Source organism: Callospermophilus lateralis, chromosome 1 (assembly GCF_048772815.1).
Source record: "Callospermophilus lateralis isolate mCalLat2 chromosome 1, mCalLat2.hap1, whole genome shotgun sequence".
NCBI lineage: Eukaryota > Metazoa > Chordata > Mammalia > Rodentia > Sciuridae > Callospermophilus > Callospermophilus lateralis.
In genome coordinates this window covers 131466527-131488579 of record NC_135305.1, presented here as the reverse complement: position 1 = coordinate 131488579, position 22053 = coordinate 131466527, and the positions used below count along the sequence as shown (strand labels likewise).

General features: G+C 45.2%; 1 pseudogene; it reads left to right on the top strand.

Annotated features, from left to right (window-relative positions):
- The window catches only part of LOC143398647 (transmembrane protein 132B-like), a 734105-nt pseudogene extending 712510 nt beyond the window's left edge, over positions 1–21595 (top strand).
- Positions 21596–22053: the final 458 nt, after the last annotated feature.

The following is a 22053-nucleotide window of genomic DNA, read 5'->3' as shown; positions in this document are numbered from 1 at the left end:
CTGTGCACCTTTCTGTTCTTTTCAGGACATGGGTGTTTCAAATGGGGTCAGCTCTCAACAGAAAGGCTACTTGACTCTCTGAAGATTGTGGCCACTGGGGGAGTTGGCTGTGCTCTCAGATCAGGCTGTGGCCCAGGACATGGTGTGCACATCACCTCATGGCTCTGCCCATTCCCCAAACTAGGCTGACTCAGCAAGCCCTCTGAAGAGCTGGGGCCAGGTGACCTTGCCCAGAGGGGACGATTGACAGCAGATACTCTCCTAGATAAAGTGCTGCTGCTCCAAGCTTCCTGGAAAGGGGGCCCTGGCCCTTCATCTGGAGCAGCAGGAGCCTCCTGTGTGGCCCTCCGAGGAGAGTGCCCACCCTGTGTTCACAGCCATGCCCCCAGACCCTCGGACTGTTTCCATAGGTGATGTGCACATCTGCTTTCTTGTTAGTTTTCTTTAACTTTTTAACTTAACAACAACCTTTAACTTAATTCCATAATTGCAAAATCCCTGGAATAATCAGAATCAGACTCCTTAGCTTTCTTAATATGTTAAAATAGACAGCTTATTGAAATGGTATCCGTGTCCTCACTTGACATTAATTTGAATAATAACACATTTCCATCTTGCCATAAGAGCGTCTGGTGCTTCTTGATTCTGGCTGACCCGGTTCATGTGTGTGAATTCATTAGCATGTGGTCCACAGTTCTCTCAGGTTCTCAACGCTGTTTGAATCATGATACTTTGTGTTTCTTCCTATTTTTTTTTTTTTTTAACACACTGGTTGGTCTTTTCCTTGTGTAGCAGAAAACTCAGAAGTGAGCTCTTCCAGTGCAGAGTGGAGTCCTCAGAAACAGCCCTCCTATTTCAACATTTAAAAAAGCCCCTTGGGCTTTATTTGTCATTCACCTTAGAAGAAAATACACCCAGTTCTGTGTTTCTGTACATTTCAGCTGCTCTGCGCAGCAGTAGAGTTTAAGTCTGCTTCCTTCTCAAGGACTTCAAGGTAGGCAGAAAAGCCTTGAAGGTTTCTCCTTCCACAGAAGAGATCTAAGAGGGATTAATTTCTACCCATAGTCTAACGTTAATGATTTAGGAAGGTGACTGCTGCTAAAGCTATAGTATTAAGGCGAGATTGCAATAAATCACCAAGTCGTTCTTAAAGCAGGAGACGGAACCTTTTTCCACTAGCTGGTGATCTGGATCCACCAGCTGGTGGGCCAAGGGGCAGGCTGCAAGTCTGTACCCTTCGACCCCCTCCTGGGGTTTCAGTACACCTATTTTAGCCCAAACCCACATTAATCATAAGTGGCTGTTGCTATGATTCAAAACCATAAACAAACGTCATGAGATCTAAAATCACAAACAGAAAAGGGACTGGGCCAAAATGTCTTAGTGAGTACATGTTACAGAATGGTTACTAACATTTAGACAATCAATCTCTAGACAAGGTACCTTGTCCAGGAAAAATGGGATTCAAAGAGAACACTTTTACATTGTATAAGAATTGGCACTTTTGTTGCAAAACCTGCTGAGCTAAGCCATTGTGGATGGGCACAGAGCCAGTCTTCCCATGGGAGAAGCATTTCTTACCTGACGTGGAGTCTCGGGGGAAGATGGGTAAGATGGAATCTGTTTGGTCATTGCCGGTACAGCCTGGCTCATAACAATAGGTTGTCTTGGTACAGAAAAAAATGATCTTTCATAATCAATACTGAAGAATAATTTTACTTGGAAACCCCATTTGAGCATGACATGTTTCTTGGTTGTTGTGACTTAACTTTGTCATAGGACAAAGGTGAACTAACTCACCAGCTTCCTGGAGTCTCCGTGCAGTTGCTGTATCACTGCTGGCCTTCCGCAAACGGAAGGGCACGAAAGGGAGCCAGGTTCCAATAGGTCTGAACCAGACTGTGCAAGGCCCTCTGCAGAGGCGAGAGGCCCGTCCACCCGTGGTTAACAAGTTGTTCTTGGCGCCATGGGAACTTACCTCACCTGAGGAGTCCTCTAAAGCTCCTGTGTTAATGTCAGAAGTGACATTTGTGAATAACAGAAGTGAGCAGTGGGATCCTGAGGTTAAGGAGATGGTTTTCCACACTGGGCTTACTGTGCTGGGATTTCCTTTCAAAAAAACAATTTACTTGCAGTCCTGCCCATCCTAAGTCAATAGGATACACTAAATTCCTCAGCAAAAACATATTATCTGCAGAAGAAAGCAGGCCTGAAGGGAGGTTTGGCACATGCATCTCATCCCATTGACTCAGGAGGCTGAGGAAGGAGGATCACAAGTTCAAAACCAGCCTCAGCAACTTAGTGAGGCCTAAATAATTTCAGTGAGACCCTGTATCAATATAAAAAATAAAAAGGGCTGGGGATGAGGCTCAATGGAACAATTTTAGACTTGTTATTCAGAACAGTAGGTTCAATTCCCAGTGCCCCCCCCCAAAAAAAAATTCCTAAAAGAAATTGAGGCCTGAAAATCTCCTCCCTGCCATTAAGAAGAATGTAAGTTGCCCCAAGGGGTGAATATTTTATGACCTTTACATACAGCAGATTCCAGAATTCAGGAAGATATGATAATTAGAACCAGTCAGTGTGGGTCACAGTGACCCAGAGTTGCCTGGATCCTAAGCATGTCAAATCCCCCCTTGTGGGGTATGTCCATGTGCAGTGGGGACTTGAAAGTCTGAGACAGTCATGTTGTCAGTCAGAAGTCAAGAGGTGGACCTGAGCAGGACTCTCCAGAAACTTCCCTGGGCCTCATTAAACCTGAAGAAGAGGTTTCCCTTTCATCTCCAAGAGGACACACTGTCTCCCTTGAGACTGTCCCTTTTCCTCTCCCACCTAATACTCAGGCCCACTGCTCTGAGTGCCACAGCTAAGCTTTCCCAGTGTGCTCAGCAGAACTGGGGTCAGGACAGCCTCAGCAGCCGTGGCTTCACATTGGGCCCTTGCTCTGTAACAAAGTGATCTGCCTTGGAGAACTGTGGCCTCCTAGGTCCGTCCTCCTGAGTGGACTGACTGGATGTCATCTGAGGGCCGGTGAGTGTGGCTGAGGAGGTGGGTCTTGGGGACTGCTCTGGAACTGTGGAGTAAGGCAGATAGACCTCCCCATGCGGTGAGCACCCTCAGTCCTTCCTGGTTGGCTACAACAGAAAGATGAAAGGAGTTCACTCTGACTTTCTCTGACTGCTTAGGCTCTGACATCACCTCTTGCCCTTGGACTTGGGCTGATACCGTTGGCGCTTCTTCTCAGGCCCTTACCCTGCACTGGAATTTACACTGCCAACTTCCCAGGTATCCAGTTAAAGATTCTCCATAGTCATCACATGAGTAAATTCTTCATAATCTTTCTATCTATATAAATGTATATATATATGTATATATATATATGCATATATATGTATATATGTGTGTGTATGTATATGTCTATTTATAATTGTTGATACACAGGCTGTCCCCAACTTACGATGGCTCAATATTTCAACTTTATGATGGTATAAAAGGAATATGCACTCAGTAGGAGCTGTACTTCAGGTTTTGAATTTTGATCTTTCCCAGGCTGGCAGTAGTATCTCAGTGCTGGGCAGCTGCGTAGAGCTCCACACAATCATGAGAGTACATGACAGTCTCCATGGAGCATCATGTTACCAGCTATGGAGATCCCTAGGTCAGATGTAGCAAGCACATCTCAACTTAGGTTATTTTTATGTCCATATTTAATGGACGTAATCACATTATAAATTGAAGGGCATCTTTATTAACTATTTATTTTTCTCTGATACACCTTGTTTTCATAATAGTCCTCCCTCAGTGTCCATAGGGAATTGGTTCCTGGACCTTCACAGACACCCAAATCTACAAATTATCCCATCTTTATATCAGACATTGTCGTGTTTGACATAACCCGTGAGCATCCTCCCACATACTTTAAATCATTTCTACATAACTTACACTACCTACAGGATGCAGAAGCTGTATAGATCCTTGTTATGCTATACATTAGGGCATAAGGACAAGAAGGGAAAAAACTATGTTCAGTATGGAAATGGGTTTTTATTGGTTTGTTTAATTTATTTGCTTTTGCTTTTCTAAAAAAAAATACTTTTGGATCCACTAGTTGTTCACATCCATAGACAGACAGGAACCTGAAGAGCTGAGGTCCAAGTGTGCTTCACCATCTCCTGTGGACCCTGGAAGATTCCTCACTTCAGAAGACAAAGCTCTTGCCTCCTCCCCTGTGCGCTGCATAAAAATGGGGTTTTCTTCTCAGCAGTCAGCCTGGTGCTCAGAGGGAAACCCCAGGGTCCACAGACCATCAGGTTCTGAGCATGTGCACACTCTCTGAAGGACCCCAGATTGTAGACCCAGGGGCCAGTGTCAATGGAGAGGATCTAATTAATGAGCCACCTTGTCAACATTTTAATGTCCATGTTGGTGGCACAGTATACCATGATGACCTGAGCATTGGGTGGAGCCGTGTTCTTCTTTGACCTCTCTGGCCCCATCCTGAGCTCCTCCAGGACTCTGTGGTGCTCATCAGCATCCTTCAGAAGGTCCGCTCTTCAAAAGTGCAGCGACTGTGCCCTTCCCAGGGAGGGTTCTAGAGGCTGAATATCCCTGCGCAGCACATGTAAGGAGTGGCTGCACGCAGTGGAGATTTGCACATTGCTCAGGGAGAAAGCATAAACCATGCCTATGTCAATGGTAGTAATGTGAAAAGCACATCTTTTGTGTGGCCCAGGATTGTAATCCTTTGGGGTGACAGAGAAAGACATTTTTAAGAATCCGCAATTTGGAAAAAAAGATTCAACAGTCTGGGCTGTTGAGCTTAATGTAGTAAAATCAGAAGGAGAGAATGTAAAATTCAGGAAGCAGGTCTGAAGAGAACGCCTTTGCAGTGTGAGAAGGCAGAAGGTGTGGCTGAGCTGCTGCAGGTGAGCAAGCGCGTATGGAACTGGGCAGCTGAGGAGTGCACAGCATTGGATGGTCCCTGTTGATGGGGTTTACTGGATGCACACTTGTCTTAGGACTTCAGTGAATAGAGGTGATTTCACATTAAGGTAGATAGGTAGGTAGATAGGAGATGGCTTTCTCTGTACAGAGCAATGTGTATGGGACTTTGGGAGCTATTATGGAGTATCTATGGCTTCTTCCTAACCCAGCTATCATCTAACTCATGATTTCAATAGACTAGTATTTATTGAGCATTTATTATGTTCCTGGCACTATTATAACCATACTGACTGAATTAAACCATCTAACAAGCTATTAAAGGACCTAATACTATTTATCACACTTTATAGTTGAAGAAACAGAGCCACCAAGAGGCTAAGTAACTTACCAACATCACACAGCCTGCTTTGCTGGTTCCAGAGCCAACATTCTTGACCACTAGGTATTAATGAAGTGCCACTCAGTGTGACCTTATAGAGCACAGGCCTTGTTCTTATGAAATAGGAACCCAGTGTCTTGTTCCAAAGGAGCTCACAGCAAAATGCTTGTCTTTCCCCAGCTGGGCATTTAGAAGCAGGTGATTGATGGCTTCCTTGACTTTACAGGAAGAAGAAGCAGGATCCTGATTTCCATAGTGTGATGACAATGTGATATAGGAACATGCACTTTCTGACCAAGAGGAGCGCTCATGTGTTCATGTATTAGCAATCGTATTTTTTATCAGCAAATCATGGTGTTCAGAATCTCAGAAGCCTATCATTCCTCATTAGCTGGGGACGCTCTCTTTCATTCTAATGGAGTGAGAGAAGTCCACTCCTGCTCATTTTGGCGATGGAGTCTGACAGTTGATTTCTGCAGTAACTCACTTTCTCAGCCTTCGCGATCAGCTGGACAAGGCACTAATGAGGTGCTCAAGGGCCCATAATGAGCATTGGCGTCTTCAGGCCATCCAACCCCAGGAAAGCTGCTTGTTACCAGCTCCGTCTGTGACAGGTAAGGGGAGGCAGGTGTCTTCTGATGGATGTGCTGTCAGAGGACATCTGAAGTTGCTTGCTGTGGGCTGGAAGGAGACTTCATGTGGCCTTTGGAAAAGCCTCACTGACTTTAAGATAGCAGTGGATTTCCTGGGTTAACCTGTAGCAGCTTTAAGAAAGAGACTTGGTACCAAGTTGTTTTTTAAGGGTTGAATTTATAGAGAAGATCTGCTAGAGAGCCATAGCCGAGCCAGTGTTGGAATCCAACTCCACCTGACTCCCAAATCTTCCATGATGAATGGCACCATCCACTGGCACCCGTATGCTCACAGATGGATCCTGTAGGGGTCAGGAACGCATGCCTTCACCTCTGATGGTGTTTAATTGAGTATGCATAGATTATGTTCTAAGTGCCATGCAGGGTGACAGTTAATGGACAAGGTCCTGGTCTCCTAGACCTGCCATTTTTAGGATAAGAAGAGATCAGCAGAGTAATCAATGAGCACACCTACCTGGGTGAGAGCAGCAGAGCCTGGCAAAGTCCACTGGCGCCCGTGGGCTAGAACTGGGCGAGAAGAGGCAGATCTCAGGGAAGGAAGCCTGAGCACCCCGGGCCCCTGAGCACTGCCATTTTGGCTGGGAGGATGTCATCCACACAGGTCGTCAGTGCATGTTTTCTAAGAATGTTCAGGTCACTCCACAGATGCTTTGGAGGGTATTGGAGTGAGAGAGAGAGAACCCAGGCTCCCCAGAAGGTCCAGGTGTCTCTCTGAATTGCTATTGTATCATTGTGGTAATTGTTATTGTTAAATGACTAGAAGGTAATTGAAGAATTACCTTCAAGTGAAGCAGACAAATACCATTCCTGTATGGTACAAATAAAAAGAGAAGTAAATGAGAAGGTAGACCTCATTCTGTACATCTTCCTGGCTGTATCACAGGAGACATGCACACACCCTGCTCTGGTACTAGAGTTTAATAAACTGAGCAGGAGTGGGGTGGCCAGGAGTGATGGAGAGGAGGAGGGGCCTTCAGCTCAACTTTCTGTCATGCCAGAAAATGAGTCTGTTCTAGAAACTTGCTCACAGTTGGAAAAGGACTTTCCCCATCCACCTATGTGCTGCTCCTATGCAAATACACACACACACACACACACACACACACACACACACACAAGGGGCTCCTCCTCCCAAGAGACAAACCCTGAGCAGTCCTCTGTCCCCAGCTCTCTGGCATTGCAGAAAACTTGTCTGCACTCTGCCTTTTGGATGTGAACTTCAGCCCATAAATTCACAAGCTGCTATCACTAGAAGACTTCCTTGGCCCTGGACTGAAATAAATCCTTCAGACAGTGGTGTGATGGACCCATAATTTAAAATCTCCTGAGCACAATATGATTATAGGGAGACCTGTTGTTGTAGGTCAAGGTCCTGTCTCAGGCCTTGCTATCTGGGTATCTCAGGCCCCTGATAGCCATTCCTGGTAGCTCCTGTATCTGCACTGATAACCTCTCTTCAAATGCCTGGATAAACTTCTTGGCAAGCGTCACTAAGCTTAGTACACCTTCAGCTGCCACCAGCCCTGAGGCCAAGGGTGCTGTCTGCTCCCATCTGCAACCTGGAGAAGAGCTCTCCAGTCTCGCCCTAGCTGCCTATCTGCCCCCCCTCCAGTGTCATTAGCAAGTATATTGATTGACTTTCTTTTCTCACAGACTGTAAAAGTTTCCCTGGGGGAAAATGTCATGACTCGAACCCATGGTAACTCGAATCATGTTCTGGGTCATGGTTACTCACACTTGGCTCAGAATAAACTATTTCCTTACTTCCTTTCAGGCAGATCATCCTACTTTGATATTTCCTTATGGCAAGAACTCCATTCAGTATTTCCCCTTGTATCTCACTTGACCCTTCAAATCCATCCATCTGTGGGTCAGACTCTAACATCATTCACATTTCCCAGAGCCGAGAGATGACTGGGCCAAGTAATTCTGGATAGTTCCAGAGGTCACTGGTCTGAAAGTTAGTCACATTGGCATCATATTAAGTTGTCTGCAGCCCGCTCCTTCCCTGGATTGTTTGGGGAGCATATTTCCTCATCTTTCCTTGTTTAGATAGCAGCCCAGATTTCCTGGCTCATGAAGCCTTTCCACACCTCTAGAGCAGCACAGCCGGGGGCTTCTTGCTCCTGCCTCCGGCTGTCTGCTTGTCTATATTACCCCACTTTAACCCACATGAAAGACACCTGTGACTGCACTGAGCCCACCTGAAAAAGGCAGGATCAGTGTCTGCTGATGAGGAACCTCAGTCTAGTCTGCAGTCTCAACCCCCCAGGACCTGGAAACAGCATTCACAGCTCCTAGAGATTAGGACAGGAGGTAAAAACCTCTGGGTGGGGGCCAGAGGGCATTATTCCGCATGTCGCAAAGAGATGACATAAGAAGTCTCTGGAATTCCAGGGGCAAGCAGAGTAAAAGAAGGATTAGATTCTGCTAAAGTTGGAAAAAGTGAACAAATGCCCCTGGGCTTCCAGCCTAACCTCTGGCCACCTGCAGGGTGCCCACCAGTTGCATCCCAAAGCCCACGGGTACTACAGATGCATACCACAAAGAGCAGGCCCGGCTCTGTCAAATGTCAGCTATGGTCGAGTCTTGAGCCAGGCCAAAGTGAGCTTCCTGCATACTCCCTAAATACACATTGCTCTCACCTTTGTAAAAACAATCTCCCTGTTGAAAAGAATAGTCTCCTAACAGAATCCATGAACACCCAAGCACTGTTCTGAGGGGTTGGCCTGCCACGTTGCTGCTCCATGGCCACCTGAAGTGTGCCCTTCAGGTGGCTGCTCTGCAGCTTCCTTCAATGCTGTGTGCAATTTTGTGTCAGTGCGATGGTCAAGAGAGGTTTGACATTTCTGTAGAAGAGACCAGTAGCACCTTACAACAGTGTGTAAAAGGAGCCCAAGGATATCTGAACCAGCTCAGCCCTGGCCCCTATCCAGTGGTGAGGAGAAAAGTTGCTTTATTCAAATCACTTTGGAAATTTTCCCCTGGTGCAGTGAATGGGCCTTGCATCTCGGCATCTGAGCAGCCTAATGAGGGCCTCATGTCGTACTATGACATTGCACCCACTGGCTTGCTCATCCTCCAGGACATCCAGTGCTGGGCCATAGCCTGGTGATTTGAGTGCTCACTGATCTACTGAGTATAAAGAGTTTGTTGTCCTTTATGGCATTCCTATGAAGCTGGTGGAATGAACACTATTGGTATCTTTTGTGGCTGAGTGGGTGACTGTGCAGGCCCCAGAGTTACTGACCAGGCCTGGAACCAGGGCCCCCGTGTTTAATGCAGAGGCTGAGGTGGCTGCAAGAGCTGACTCTGGAGCCACATGGCTGAGTACAGACCTCCCAGTACACACATCATCTGTGTTGAGTCATTCATTCTTGTTGTTCATCAGTGTCCTTGCCTGTCACCTGAGGGTGGTGATGTCACCTGCCCTGTGTGAGGATTAATGAGCTAACATATATAGACACAGAGAACCACTCAACAACCCAATCAATCAATGGGCATGGGAAGGGTCTTTGGACTAATAAGTGGAATCCCAATACTTTCAATTAAATAGCACCAAGTCTGCTTCTCTGATTGGTGTTTCCTGTTCTGTCCCTACTGAACAGACACTTCTCAGAAGAAGATATACAAGTGATCAACAAATATATGAAAAAGTGTTCAACATCTCCAGTAATTAGAGAAATGCAAATGAAGACTACTCTAAGATTTCATCTCACCCCAGTCAAAAGGGCACTTATCAAGAATACAAGCAATAATAAGTGTTGGCAAGGATGTGGGGAAATGGGTACACTCATCATTGCTGGTGGCACTGCAAATTGGTGCAACCACTTTGGAAAGCAGTATGGAGATTCCTCAGAAAACTTGGAATGAAACCACCATTTTACCCAGTTAACCCGCTTGTGCATCTATACTTAAAATCAGTACACTATAGTGACATAGCCACACCAATGTTTATAGCAGCTTGAATTCACAATAGCTAAGCTGTGGAACCAACCTAGATGCCCATCAATAGATGAATGGACAAAGAAACTGTCTTTGGAATGGAATATTACTCAGCATTAAAAGAGAATGAAATTATGGCATTTTCAGGTAAATGGATGGAGTTGGAGAATATCATGCTAAGAAAAGTAAGACAATCTTAAAAAACCAAAGGCCAAATATTTTCTCTGATAAGTGGATACTGATCTATGATGGGGGGAGACATGGGAGGAATGTAGGAACATAGGATTGGGAAAAGAGGAGGGTGAAGGAGGGGTTAGGGGGTAGGAAAGATGGTGGAATGAGAAGGACATTGTTACCCTATGTCCATGTATGATTGTACGAATGATGCATTTCTATACCATGTACAACCAAAAAGTGATATGTTGCACTCCATTTGTATACAATGAATTGTAATGCATTCTGCTGTCATGTACAACTAAGTAGAACAAATAAAAATCACCTTCATCATCATAACAATAATAATAAAATGAAATCTAAAAAAAAGATTGAGCAACAGTGGTATAATAAGTGCTCTGTAAGCATGGGCACTTGCTCTTTGCTGGCAGCTTCTCCCCTGTCTGATGGCTTTTTCAGAGTGATTATACTTGGTAAAGTGAGGTTTGCCTGTCTAGCCTCATGTCATCCCCCTTTATAGCCATATTCCTCATTGAGAACAAGCCTTCCCACTGTCCTTGCGGGGATGGGTCCAGTCTGGCCAGTGAGCACTTCAGGTCTCTGACCAAAGTGATAAATTAAAAAAATGGGATGCAAACCAGGTCTTACCATCCAAAGACTTTGCAAAGACACTGCTAAAATTCTAAGGCAATGCATTTCTGGCTTGACATGTTCTGATTCAAAGGTTGCCAAGGAACCACCAGGGGAGACAGGACTCCATGAAGAGTCTAACAAATGTGAAGCAGAGACCAAAAAGGAACGGCTGTGGAAATCTGAGCACATTGTTCATAGCCATGATTAGAGGATGCATTCAGCTCAGGGTTGAAGCCAATCACATCTAATCTAATTCTGATTCTAATCCAGAGTGGTCTTCCTGCTTACTGTCCTTAACATAAATAGATCTTCAGGAGAACCCAGCCCAAGTGATCAGTCACAAGGAGTGAGAGCTGAGGTCCATTTGTTGGCCTAGATCTCTGAGGATTCATTACCTTAGAAGGAAGCTGGGCTTGGGTGCAGATGACCTACAGGCAGCCGCCAGAAGAGGAAAGGAGCAGCCATGGCCACATGGATTAGGTAAGGAAAGAAGGTGCCCCTGGTTCCGCATTAGAGGACTCCTGTGTGCAAGGATGTTCCCAGAACATAAGACCTTCCTGGAGGACACCAGAAAGAGAAAGGGATACACAAATTAGTAGTGAAACCACAAAGTCCCTGATAGTAACCAAAGGCTAGAAATTCACTCCAGAAATCTAACATATAGGATGAGGACTATAATTAATGACATTGTATTCCATTCTAGAAACGTGCTGAGAGATAATATTTTAATATTCTTGATATATGAAGGAAAGAAAGACAACCAGGTGAGGTGACAGATCTGTTAATTTGCTTGACTGCATAGTCACTGTGTACATGTGCATCAAAACATCATGTGGTACAACTTATGTATACACAATATAAATAAGAGCAAATGGAGAATTAGTCATACCTGGCCATCAGGAATCAGACAATCTCAAATTAGGAGTTATAAGAGTCTAAATTACTGTTATAAAGAAAGAAATAATGTCAAACACTTAAAATGCTACAACTAGAAAATTACTGTTTGTGAAAATCTTTTGAGAAGTATCAGTTTGGATCAAGTTTGATTGTTTCAATTTTAATAATTATTGTAAGACTAGGGGGATATATAAGGGAGTAAAGTAATTCCCAATCTAGTCTTAGGCAGCAGGCTGATGGTCACATGGAGATCTTGGGGACTTAAAGGGGAGGAACAGTGTTTTCAATGGAGATTAATCTTACTAAGATGTCCTGGGCAAGGGAACAGTTTTTGGACTAATAGGTGGATTCCCAATACTCTCAATTAAATAGCACCAAGTCTACTTCTCTGATTGATGTTTTCTGTTCTGTCCCTACAGAGGCTTTTGTTTTAGCTCATGCTTATCTGTTTCTACCAGCACTTCATAGAATACTCTGTGCATATAATGGTCTTGAACATTATTCCTGTGTTACACTACTGTTAGTTAAATTCTATATGCATACAATCATCAGGGTTATGGTGATCTATTACTGGTGTAAATCTAGATTTCTCATATGGGAGATTGAGAGTATGGAACAATTATAATTCTCCATAACACTGGTGAGTGTTGTGGGTTTTACTTCCCACATTGTTCAGGACAAGAATTTTATTCCCAGAAGTTACAAATAACCTTCCCCACGTTGGAATGAACTCAAAGTCAAATAAGAGAACGCATTCCATGGACTTATTTCTTGATACTTTGGGTCCTTGGGCACCAAGCCTGCCTCCAGGAGCCGTTGGAGACTGGCTCTGCTTTCAATTGCTCAGTCTTTCTGGAAGTATTTGCTAGAGTGTAAATTTGGAAATTCAGTGTCTTGGCTACAGCCATCATTATTAGGCTTCCACCAGGTGTTTTTGACTTGGTCCTTCTCTTCCATAGAAGTCTGGAAAGCAATCCTGCACACCTCTTTATTCCTGTGATTAATTTCCTATGCAAATCCCAAATACCTAAGCTTGTTCCAGCATGTGTGCCCATGGTTCAGTGAATCCAGTGGTGGAGAAAGCTGCCTAGCTCCATATGTCCAGCTTTAACCAGGCAAAGAGGTCTGAATCCCTTCTGGGCCATAGTTTGATGCATTAGCATTGCCTGGATCCTGTCCTAAGCTAACATGTGTTGGTGCAATTTTTTAATCTCCTAAAGTCAGGCATAAAATGCTTGAAATGAAAGAGCTCATGAAATGTGATCCATATCTGGCCAAGATGGAATAACAGGAACCAAAATTTACATCCCAATGGCAACAACTTAAAAATGGACCAAGTACATAAAACAATGGTTTTTAGACATTGCTGTAGGCAGGGCCCTGTGCTGATCACTCGACCAGGGAAAGTGCATTAATTGGTGCTCTCTGACCCACATCCTGGTACACTTCCTGGAGAACATTTCAGGGCCAGTACAGGTAGGGAATCCCAGCAGAGCCTGGCATTTCCCAGAGCTGAGAAGAGAGAGATGGAAGTTCAAAAAGAGCTCCCTGCTCTTGGAAAGGCAGAATTAATACTGTTAACAGGGCCATGTTACCAAAAGTGATCTGCAGATTCAAAGCAATCCTTTCAAGGTACCAATGGCATTCTTCACAGAACTGAAGAAACAGTCCTGCAATTCATATGCGAGAATAAAAAAACCCAGAAGAGCCAAAGCAGTCCTGAGCACTAGAGGCTCCCAATACCTGACTTCACACTCACCACAGAGCCTTAGTAACCACCAACACAGTGCAGCCTAAAACCAGCCATGCAGACCAATGGAATACACTAGAAGACAAAGAAACAAATCCTCACTGACAGTCCTCTGGTACTTGATGAGGATTATTAAAATAAAAGTGATCACACTTCATCTGAGTTGATACTTCTCAAAACTACCTTCCAGTTAGAATGACAGTCATCAAGAATACAAATTTTAGTAAACATTCGCAGGATTTGAGGAAAAAAGGAACATCAACACACTGTTGTAGGACTGTAAATTACTACAACCATTTTGAGGACATTCCTCTAAAGACTAGGAATGGAGCCACCATATGATCCAGCTGTCCAGTTCCTCAATAAGCATGCAGAAGAGTTAGAGTCAGCACACTGTGTTGGGAGGTGGATACACATGTTTACAGCAGCACAGTTCACCATGGTTGACCTGTGGACCAGGCTGGGTGCCCACCAACCCACAAATGGATAAAGAAAATGTGGTGTATATAGACAATGGAGTTCTACTCAGCCACCAAAAAGAAGGAAATGTGTCTTTTGTTGGTAAATGGATAGAACCCAAAGCATTACACTAAGTGAAACAACAGCCTCAGACAGTCAAAGGTTGTATGTTTTCTCTCATGTAGATGGGAGGGCCAAGAAAAGAGGAAAGAAGGGGGATCTTATGAATATGGGAAGCAACAGAGCAGAGGCAGGTGACCGTGACAAGGGAGCGAGGGAAAGAGGAGGTACCTGGTACCATAGGCCAGTCACTCTGTGCGCACATGAAGATGTCCTGGTGACCTCCCCCATGGTGTGCAAGTAGAGCACCAAGACTATAACAGGGAAGGGACTGGGGTCTGAGAGGTCCAGGCTCCAGAGTCCACAGGCCAAGTGGAGGTCCACACCACCAGAGAGACCTTCAGAATCAACCAAGGGATCAAGAATGGCCTTGTTGAACTGAAACCCTGGGAAGAGCTTGTGGCTGGCTCCAACTCCAACTCAGTCCTAAATTCCTGAAAAACTGTTCCACGTGGAGTCCCTGTGCAAACACCACCTGCCTTTGGAGGCTGGATGTGGAGATGGAATGCAGAGTTCTCCACGTAGCCTCTTTGGTCTGGAGGCCAGGTAGGCTCTACACGGCCTGTTTGATACTGTATTTTATATTCTTCTCAACCTCACTTCTTGCCCACCAAAACCTGGATTTGCCTTCTCACAAAGAAGGAAGTCCCCCTGATCCAGTCTGAAGATGTGAACTTGGCACCCAGTTAGCAAATGGGACTCAAGGGAGACTCAGGGAGGCTCAGGGAAGTGTTTTCTGGTTGACAGTGTGAGCCTTGGCCATGATTCTGCCTCTGGGGTCTGAGAGCACAAGGCACCAGGACAAGGCTACACACCACAGCTCTGTGGCCATGTCTTGCAGCCAGAGGCAACACGTTCAAAAAGACAGCAGAAGTCTCAGGATGACAAAATGCAGAGATCGGAAGTGACATCCCTGAACTGTGGAACCAATCAGGAGCCTCCTCTCTTCTCACTGTGTGAGAAAATCTGTGGCCATCACTGTGTCTTCCATAGTCATAGGAAAGGACAAAGCCTGGGGTTCAGAGCAGCTTCTCAGTGGAGAGCCAAAAGAAACCTCGAAGATCCTTGAGGCCAGGTGTGGATTGCTGGATACGGGAGAATCCCTGAGTGCCCAGGTACAAGGGAGGTCTGGACGTACAGGGCCTGAGATTGCTTTGTGTTCCAGGACCAGGTTCTGAATGTGAGACAGGAGAAGCTGCCTTAGGTGACAAGCTTCAGGATCCTTGTGGAGACAGGTGGTGGTGAGATGTTGCTGAGCACACCACGCACACAGAAACTGCACCCTCTCCAATACCCAGGCTAAGTCCTCTGCCACTAGGAGAGGGCAAGGAGCCCATGCAGGTGTGGTCTCCGAAGCTGCAGGGGTATGCAGGCTGGTGTGGCAGATGACCTCCTTGCTAACCTGTGAAACTATGATGGCACCCCTAGGTGGACAGTAGCTGGCTCATTGCTTTGGAAGTCATTCTAGAAGTGAACCTGCAATCTCTTGCTCCCCAGTATTGTCCTAAAAATTTTTTAGCACCAGCAACTTACTTTTTATAATGGTATTTCCACAACTAGTATTTCAGAGAGACTGATGAGAGCCCCAATTGCAAACACTCTGAAGTGGGGGGGAGGAGAAAATAAAGATAAAACTTCTCTAAGTACCACAAAGAGCTAAGTGATCTGTGCCCCACCCCCAACATACACACTTGACTTTAGAAATGGTGTGGGCTCAAGAAATGGAGTGTTTGAGTCAGCAGATTCCTTAGTGTATAGGCTTAACCAGAGTGCAGAACTGGGTGGCCTGGGGGCTGAGGTTCTGGTTTTCCAGATAGAATTGAAGTGCAAATGGAGGTGTGTGTGTGGCCACCTTTGTTCCCCAGTCTGAATGAGAGGCTAAGGAGCTTATCTCTATAAATAAAGTCCTTAGCTTCTGGTGTTGGAATCTGAGAGTGCCTGGCTGTGCTGATGGCCGCCCTGCCCATATTCCCTATTAGGAAGCTCCTCAGATCAAAAAGAACCATAATAATAATAGGAGTGGGAGGGAACAGAGCCAGGCTGTGTGAGTAGGGCGTCCAATGGGGGCCATGAGCCAATGTGAGGAGTGCCCATGGGCCTGCTCTAAGATGTCTGTGACATTGAAGCTGCTGAATTAGGCAGTAAAGGCTCTCTCCTTGTACACAGCAGCATTGACTTCAGCAATAACATGAAAGCACAGTGGAAGGAGAGAGGGGAAGAGAATACCCCACCAGGTTGGTAAAGCACCAACCCCTGAAGCCAGGTAGCTGTGTGACCTTCTTCTCAGGGTCCTGACTGGGGAGTCCTGGCAGAGCATCCTCTCCACCACTGAGGCTCCAAAGCTCTTGCTTCCAGTGGGCCTCTTTAAATACCAGCAAATAGAACACAGAAGACACTTCTCCAACAGCCCTCAGGACTTAGCCTGGCTTCATCCCCCCAAGGATGGGCCAGACCCCCAGAGGATGTGCACCTGGAGATAAGAGAGATCACCAAGTTCCCCTGAGCCAGCCACTCCCAAAGAAGATAGCATTCCCAGGATGTTTTGTTGGGGACATTCAAAGGTGACTACAGGCAGGGGACAGGGAAGGTCTTGATATTTTCCTCAACCTGGAATGTTCTCAGTGATGTTTTTGCATGAATTAGCTCTCTTCACTCTCACAGTGACATCATAAATGACTTTAGACTTGGTCACTGTTTTGCAGGTTTGGGCCCATGGATTCTGTGATGCACCAGGTAAGGAAGGAGTTGGGCCTAGAGTATGTTAAGCTCACTGACTCCATGCCCACCCCAAGCAGCCACATGACCCCCTAGGCAGGCTCCTTGCCCAGGAGGAGACATGCCAGGGCCTGGGGTTCCAGTGCTCCCTGCTGGGTCTGAGCTTTGCCTCCAACCTTGATTCCCAAAACCAAGATGGAGTTGGAATGAGGAGGATCTGGTGTCTGCTGCCCCTTCTTGGAGGACCAGGAAGCCCCGCACGGAGGTCTCTTTTGTCCTCCTGTCCACAGCCAGCATTTGCCTCACTTCCCTGGGGAGCCGTGTTGGTCACCGAGAGATGTCCAGTGAGACTTTGAGTGGACGCTAATATCTGCAGCAGGAAGAAACACCAAGACAACTCTGTGTCCTGGGTTTTACTGGAGCCTCTCAAGTTAGGAGGATCCTGATTTTGAGAAGGAGCCATAGTACCTGATGTGCAGTCACAGGAATGAGAAGACATTAGAGGCATTCAGCTGCCCATGGAATGGGGACTATGGCATCTAGTCACATTCCCAAAGCTCCCTAGACTCAAGGGAAAAGAGTGCCCTTCAGGAATGTCATGATGGCTCAGGTGGCTGAAGGTGTGGACTGAAAGATTGGGGAGTGGAAGGTTTCCGAGGCCATTTGGTGTATGGGTAGCACAGGCAGGAGCCCCGACCCCTCCGAGCATGTCATTGTCTGTGAGATGAAAACAGTGATCTGCATTTTTCTATCTCACAAGATGATGCTGAGAAAAAATAAATGAACATCATCAATGTGACCTCTTTTAGTAGAAAAAGCTAAGCTGAAAAATGAATGAAAGCTGTTTTCCTACAAATATAAGCCTCCACTTTCTGTGTTACTGAAGACAGAGAAACCGTGAGGATTTTATTTTCTAAATTTGGAATTGAATTCTTTTTTTTTTTTTTCTGCTGTAAGAATTTATTGTCATGATATAATTTATAATTATAACAATCTTTTTTTAATTGGTTGTTCAAAACATTACAAAGCTCATGACATATCATCTTTCATACATTTGATTTAAGTGGGCTATGAACTCCCATTTTTACCCCAAATACAAATTGCAGAATCACATCAGGTACACATTCACATTTTTACATAATGCCATATTAGTGACTGTTGTATTCTGCTTCCTTTCCTATCTCCTACTATCCCCCCTCCCCTCCCCTCCCATCTTCCCTCTCTACCTCATCTGCTGTTGTTCAATTCTCTCTTGTTCCACCCCCCCTTTTCCCTCACAACCTCTTATATGTAATTTCGTGTAACATTGAGGGAATTGAATTCTTTAACCGTATTGGACATGGGCAGTGCTTAAGAACATAAAAAAAAAAAAATGATTTCTTGCTGAAAATATAAAATTATCAGATCTTCTATCTTTCCTCATGCACCTGTGGTAAGAATTTTCTAGCTAATACTGATGGAATGATATTTTGGAAATTTAGCAACAGATATTTTCAATAAAACTATAAATTCTCACTGTAAAGTCTACAATTGAGTTGTTTTCTAATGTCTGTTTAATACATGCAGCTTTAATGCAATATGTCCTCTAGAACTAAATTACAAATAGAAAGACAAATTTTAGGCCATAAAATCCCCTTTCCTGCTGTGCTTTCCTGGGGCCCTCAGATCTGTCATAGGGACTGCCCACCTCTGTGAATGAATGTGGAGGCCATACTTGGAGGGTTATGGGGTGGAGGGAATGATGGAACCATCTTCTCAACAGTTTTCCTATCTTTGCATCACTCTCTGAGCACAGATTAATTTTTTAATTTATGATTCTTTATTCTGAATATCCAGCACCAAGATCTGCATCATTTTTGTAATAATCTTTACTGCTAAATCAACCAAGATCTCTTTTAAAGCATACACACAGTTACTACTCTTTAAAATCAATTTATTCTTTAAGTCAAAGAAAAAAAATGCTGTAAGTTGTCCTTTTTAGGAATGCTTTAATTGGAAGGTGAAATCAAGCAATTATTGAAAGTTTTCAAAATCATTTCAGCAAACGTTTTCTTTTGAAAGTGATTAGGAAATATTTTGGTGTAAACATTAATTACAGTGTTTTAAGTGATTGTGATAAAATTGCAATTAAAAATAAAACATGCTTGTAATTTAGAGGTTCATTTTTCTTACACCTATTTCACGTTTGGTGCTTTTTATTGAGTGGCACCTTAATGAGCAGAGACAAGAGTTCTTTGTGTCACTTTAGAATGCCCTCCATCTGTCTAGCTCCATCTTCTCCGAAAAGACAGTGAATTTCCAGTGTGGCTGGTCCACAGCAAGTGACAGGCATATACTGCTTCTCCCTCCTCACTCTCTTCTCAAGTCTCCCCCACAGATAAGAGAATGGTTCCCTGGGAGGTTCTTCAAGTTCATAAAGAGATGAGTTCCCAGAGACCTTTAAGACCCTGGTGAATGGAGAGAGCTTGTCCCTCTCAGTCTTCATGTCCCAAAGATGATCAGCAGAGGGCATATGCAGCCGAGATGGCACCCGACATGTTTCCCTTCCTCTTCCCCAGTCTGCCCCCAATGCATGGGGAACACTTCTTCTCAGATGCTCTTTAAATGTCCATCACAGGTCCCTGTGCCATTTGCTCTGCAGCAAGTTCATCTGTGCAATTGACTGTCTACCGTAGACCATGACAGAGAATTGTATTTTTCCATTTTTATGAAAGCAGGCAGCTTTTGACACTTAGAAATTCCATTTCAGCTACTGTAAGTAGGCACCAAATTGCTGTCTACTTACTGTAATTATGGAGAATTCTAAAACTTTCACACATTTTCAGAGTTTTAGTGAATCACTTTAAGAAGATATCAGGGGCATTGTGTCTCTCTAGTGGGATGGGATTATAATGCATTTACCCCAAGAACCTTCAGCCAGCATTGTGTGGCTTTATCTGCATTGAATTTCTAATGTATCATAGTTCAAATGATACCTTGTGTGAAGGCTGATTAGTTGCCCTTGGAAATGACTTGGATGCATGGCCTAATTTTTCAAAAAGCTTTAAGAAGGGTCACAGAAAAATTCAGTTGTAGGACATGAAATAAACTATGTGTATTTCCCTGCCCTTTTTAAACTGTATTGTTTACTTGTCATGTTACTGGGATGTAGATCATTATTAATGACAGTCCAGTGTATCTCAAGTATGGATTAAGGTTACAGAGCACTGGGGCTTATTTTTTTCTAATTATATACACTTAAAGAATGTTTTGGAATTAACATTTCTGTGATAAAAATTTGCAAATGTGAAGAAGAGTTATCACAACAAATATTTTTTTTTCTTTTAATTTTGTTCAATCCAGTAAGTAACACTTAGACATTTATGATCCAAAGGATTTTTCCGTAACTGTCTTGTCATTGGATGAAATGGTGGTATCTATCTGTTCAGCCAAACCTGCAGTCCCAGTGGTCAGTTGTGGTTGCAGAGGGCGAAGGACAAGGGCCCCTGATCAAACTGGAGATGATGATCAGCGAGCCTTGCCAGAAGACCAAGAGGAAGAGTGTTCTTGCTGTGGGTAAAGGAAGCGTCAAGGTCAGGTTTGCACTGGGCATCGAGGAGGAGCACCGAGGAGGCAGCAATGACACTGAGGGCGTGAACCAGGAATACAAAGATCACCTGAGTAACTCCATAGAGCGGGAAGGGAGCCAGGAGTGAGCGGTCCAGGAGTAGCTCCCGCGTGGGGGCCCTGCTGGCCCAGAGGATAGGACCAACAGGTGCCGGGTTTCTGTTCTCGCAACTAAAAGGCTCAGGGGTCACTCTAGTTAAACTGGGCTAACTGGGCTGCACAAAATAACCACACAAGAGACACAAATACCTTTTTCTTTGGGGTTGCTGTGACAGCTCCTCTGACCTTAAGGGTCCACAGAAAGAGAGAGAGCGAAAGCACACGGCTGACTCCTTTTATTGAGGAGAAGCTATTCAAATGAGGCAAGGGGTCAGGTTTCAGGGGCTGAGTCTATCTTCATGATGTCCACGTCAGCAGGTTGACTGACACCTGGGTAGGCCACACCCAAGGGCACAGTAAGAGGAGGGGACACACACAAGGCACTTCCATGAAAGATTCTATCCTAAACAGGGCAAGGGGTTATATTACAAAGGAACAGGTGAGCATAGCTTCACCCATGGGGCTGTAGCAAGACACACCCATTTCTGTGACTGAGCACCTCAGCACCCAACTGGGGAGTGTAACTCAGTCACCCGTAAGGTTGGCCGCCCACAAACAGGAGCACAGCCCTGCCACTGCCTGGGGAGGGAAAGGACAAGAAGCTGCTCAAGAGTGGTGGTGCAGATGCCTTCACCAGCTTCCCCACCCAGGGGAAGTTTCCAGAATCCAGTAACCTTAGTGACCTTACAGTGGCCTCAAGGGGCTTGACAGACTTGGAGATCGGCATGTACACACTGCTCTGCGTCTTCTGCCTGGCCATCCTGGTCTTCCTGATCAACTGCGTGGCATTTGCCTGAAAGTACAGACACAAAAGGCTTGCGGTGAGTGAGCAGGGCAACATCCCCCACTCCCACGACTGGGTCTGGCTTGGGAAAGAGGTGGAGCTTTTGGAGAACCCGGTGGACATCACGCTCCCCTCGGAGGAGTGCACGACCATGATAGACAGGAGGCTGCAGTTCGAGGAAAGGAACTTCCTGCTGAACAGAGGTTCCCAGAAGCCATTCCATAGTCAGCTGCTCAGACCTTCTGACTATGTCTATGAGAAAGAGATGAAAAACGAACCTGTAAACTGGCCCGAAGAGGAAGAGGGTCAAGTTTACTTCCTACACCACCATCCTCCCTGAGGATGGGGGCCCATACACCAACTCCATCCTGTTTGACAGTGATGACAGCATCAAGTGGGTCTGCCAGGACATGGGGCTGGGGACTCCCAGGACTTGAAATACTGTGTTATATTTGAATTCACTGCTGTGACTTCTGTTTTTCAAACAGCTGGAGCCCTGAGCTTGTTCAGCAACAGAGGGTGATTTACTAAGGATTTATTTGTTGAATCCTGGTGTGTGGGGGCAAGGAGGCAGGGGGCAGGGTCCTCTTCTAAGCACATGGAAGTGGCCTGAAGAGTTAATGCAGCTTGTGTGTAAGCCAGGATGAGCACCTGGCATGGCCCCTGTAGTACTGCTGCAGCACTGGGTCAGCAGTCGTGCACTACCTGGTACTCGCTCATTACCAGTGTGCCAAGTTCTCCACCAAGGACTTTATCTGCCAGCTCAAGACAAACAAATGTTTAGAATTGGGAGGAGTTTGATGGTTAATTTTCCTAAAGTTTGACATCAGTCAGGTGCATGGACAAGTCTTACTCTGGGCCTGAAAACTCTTCTGTGACAGGTGAGTGAATGTGG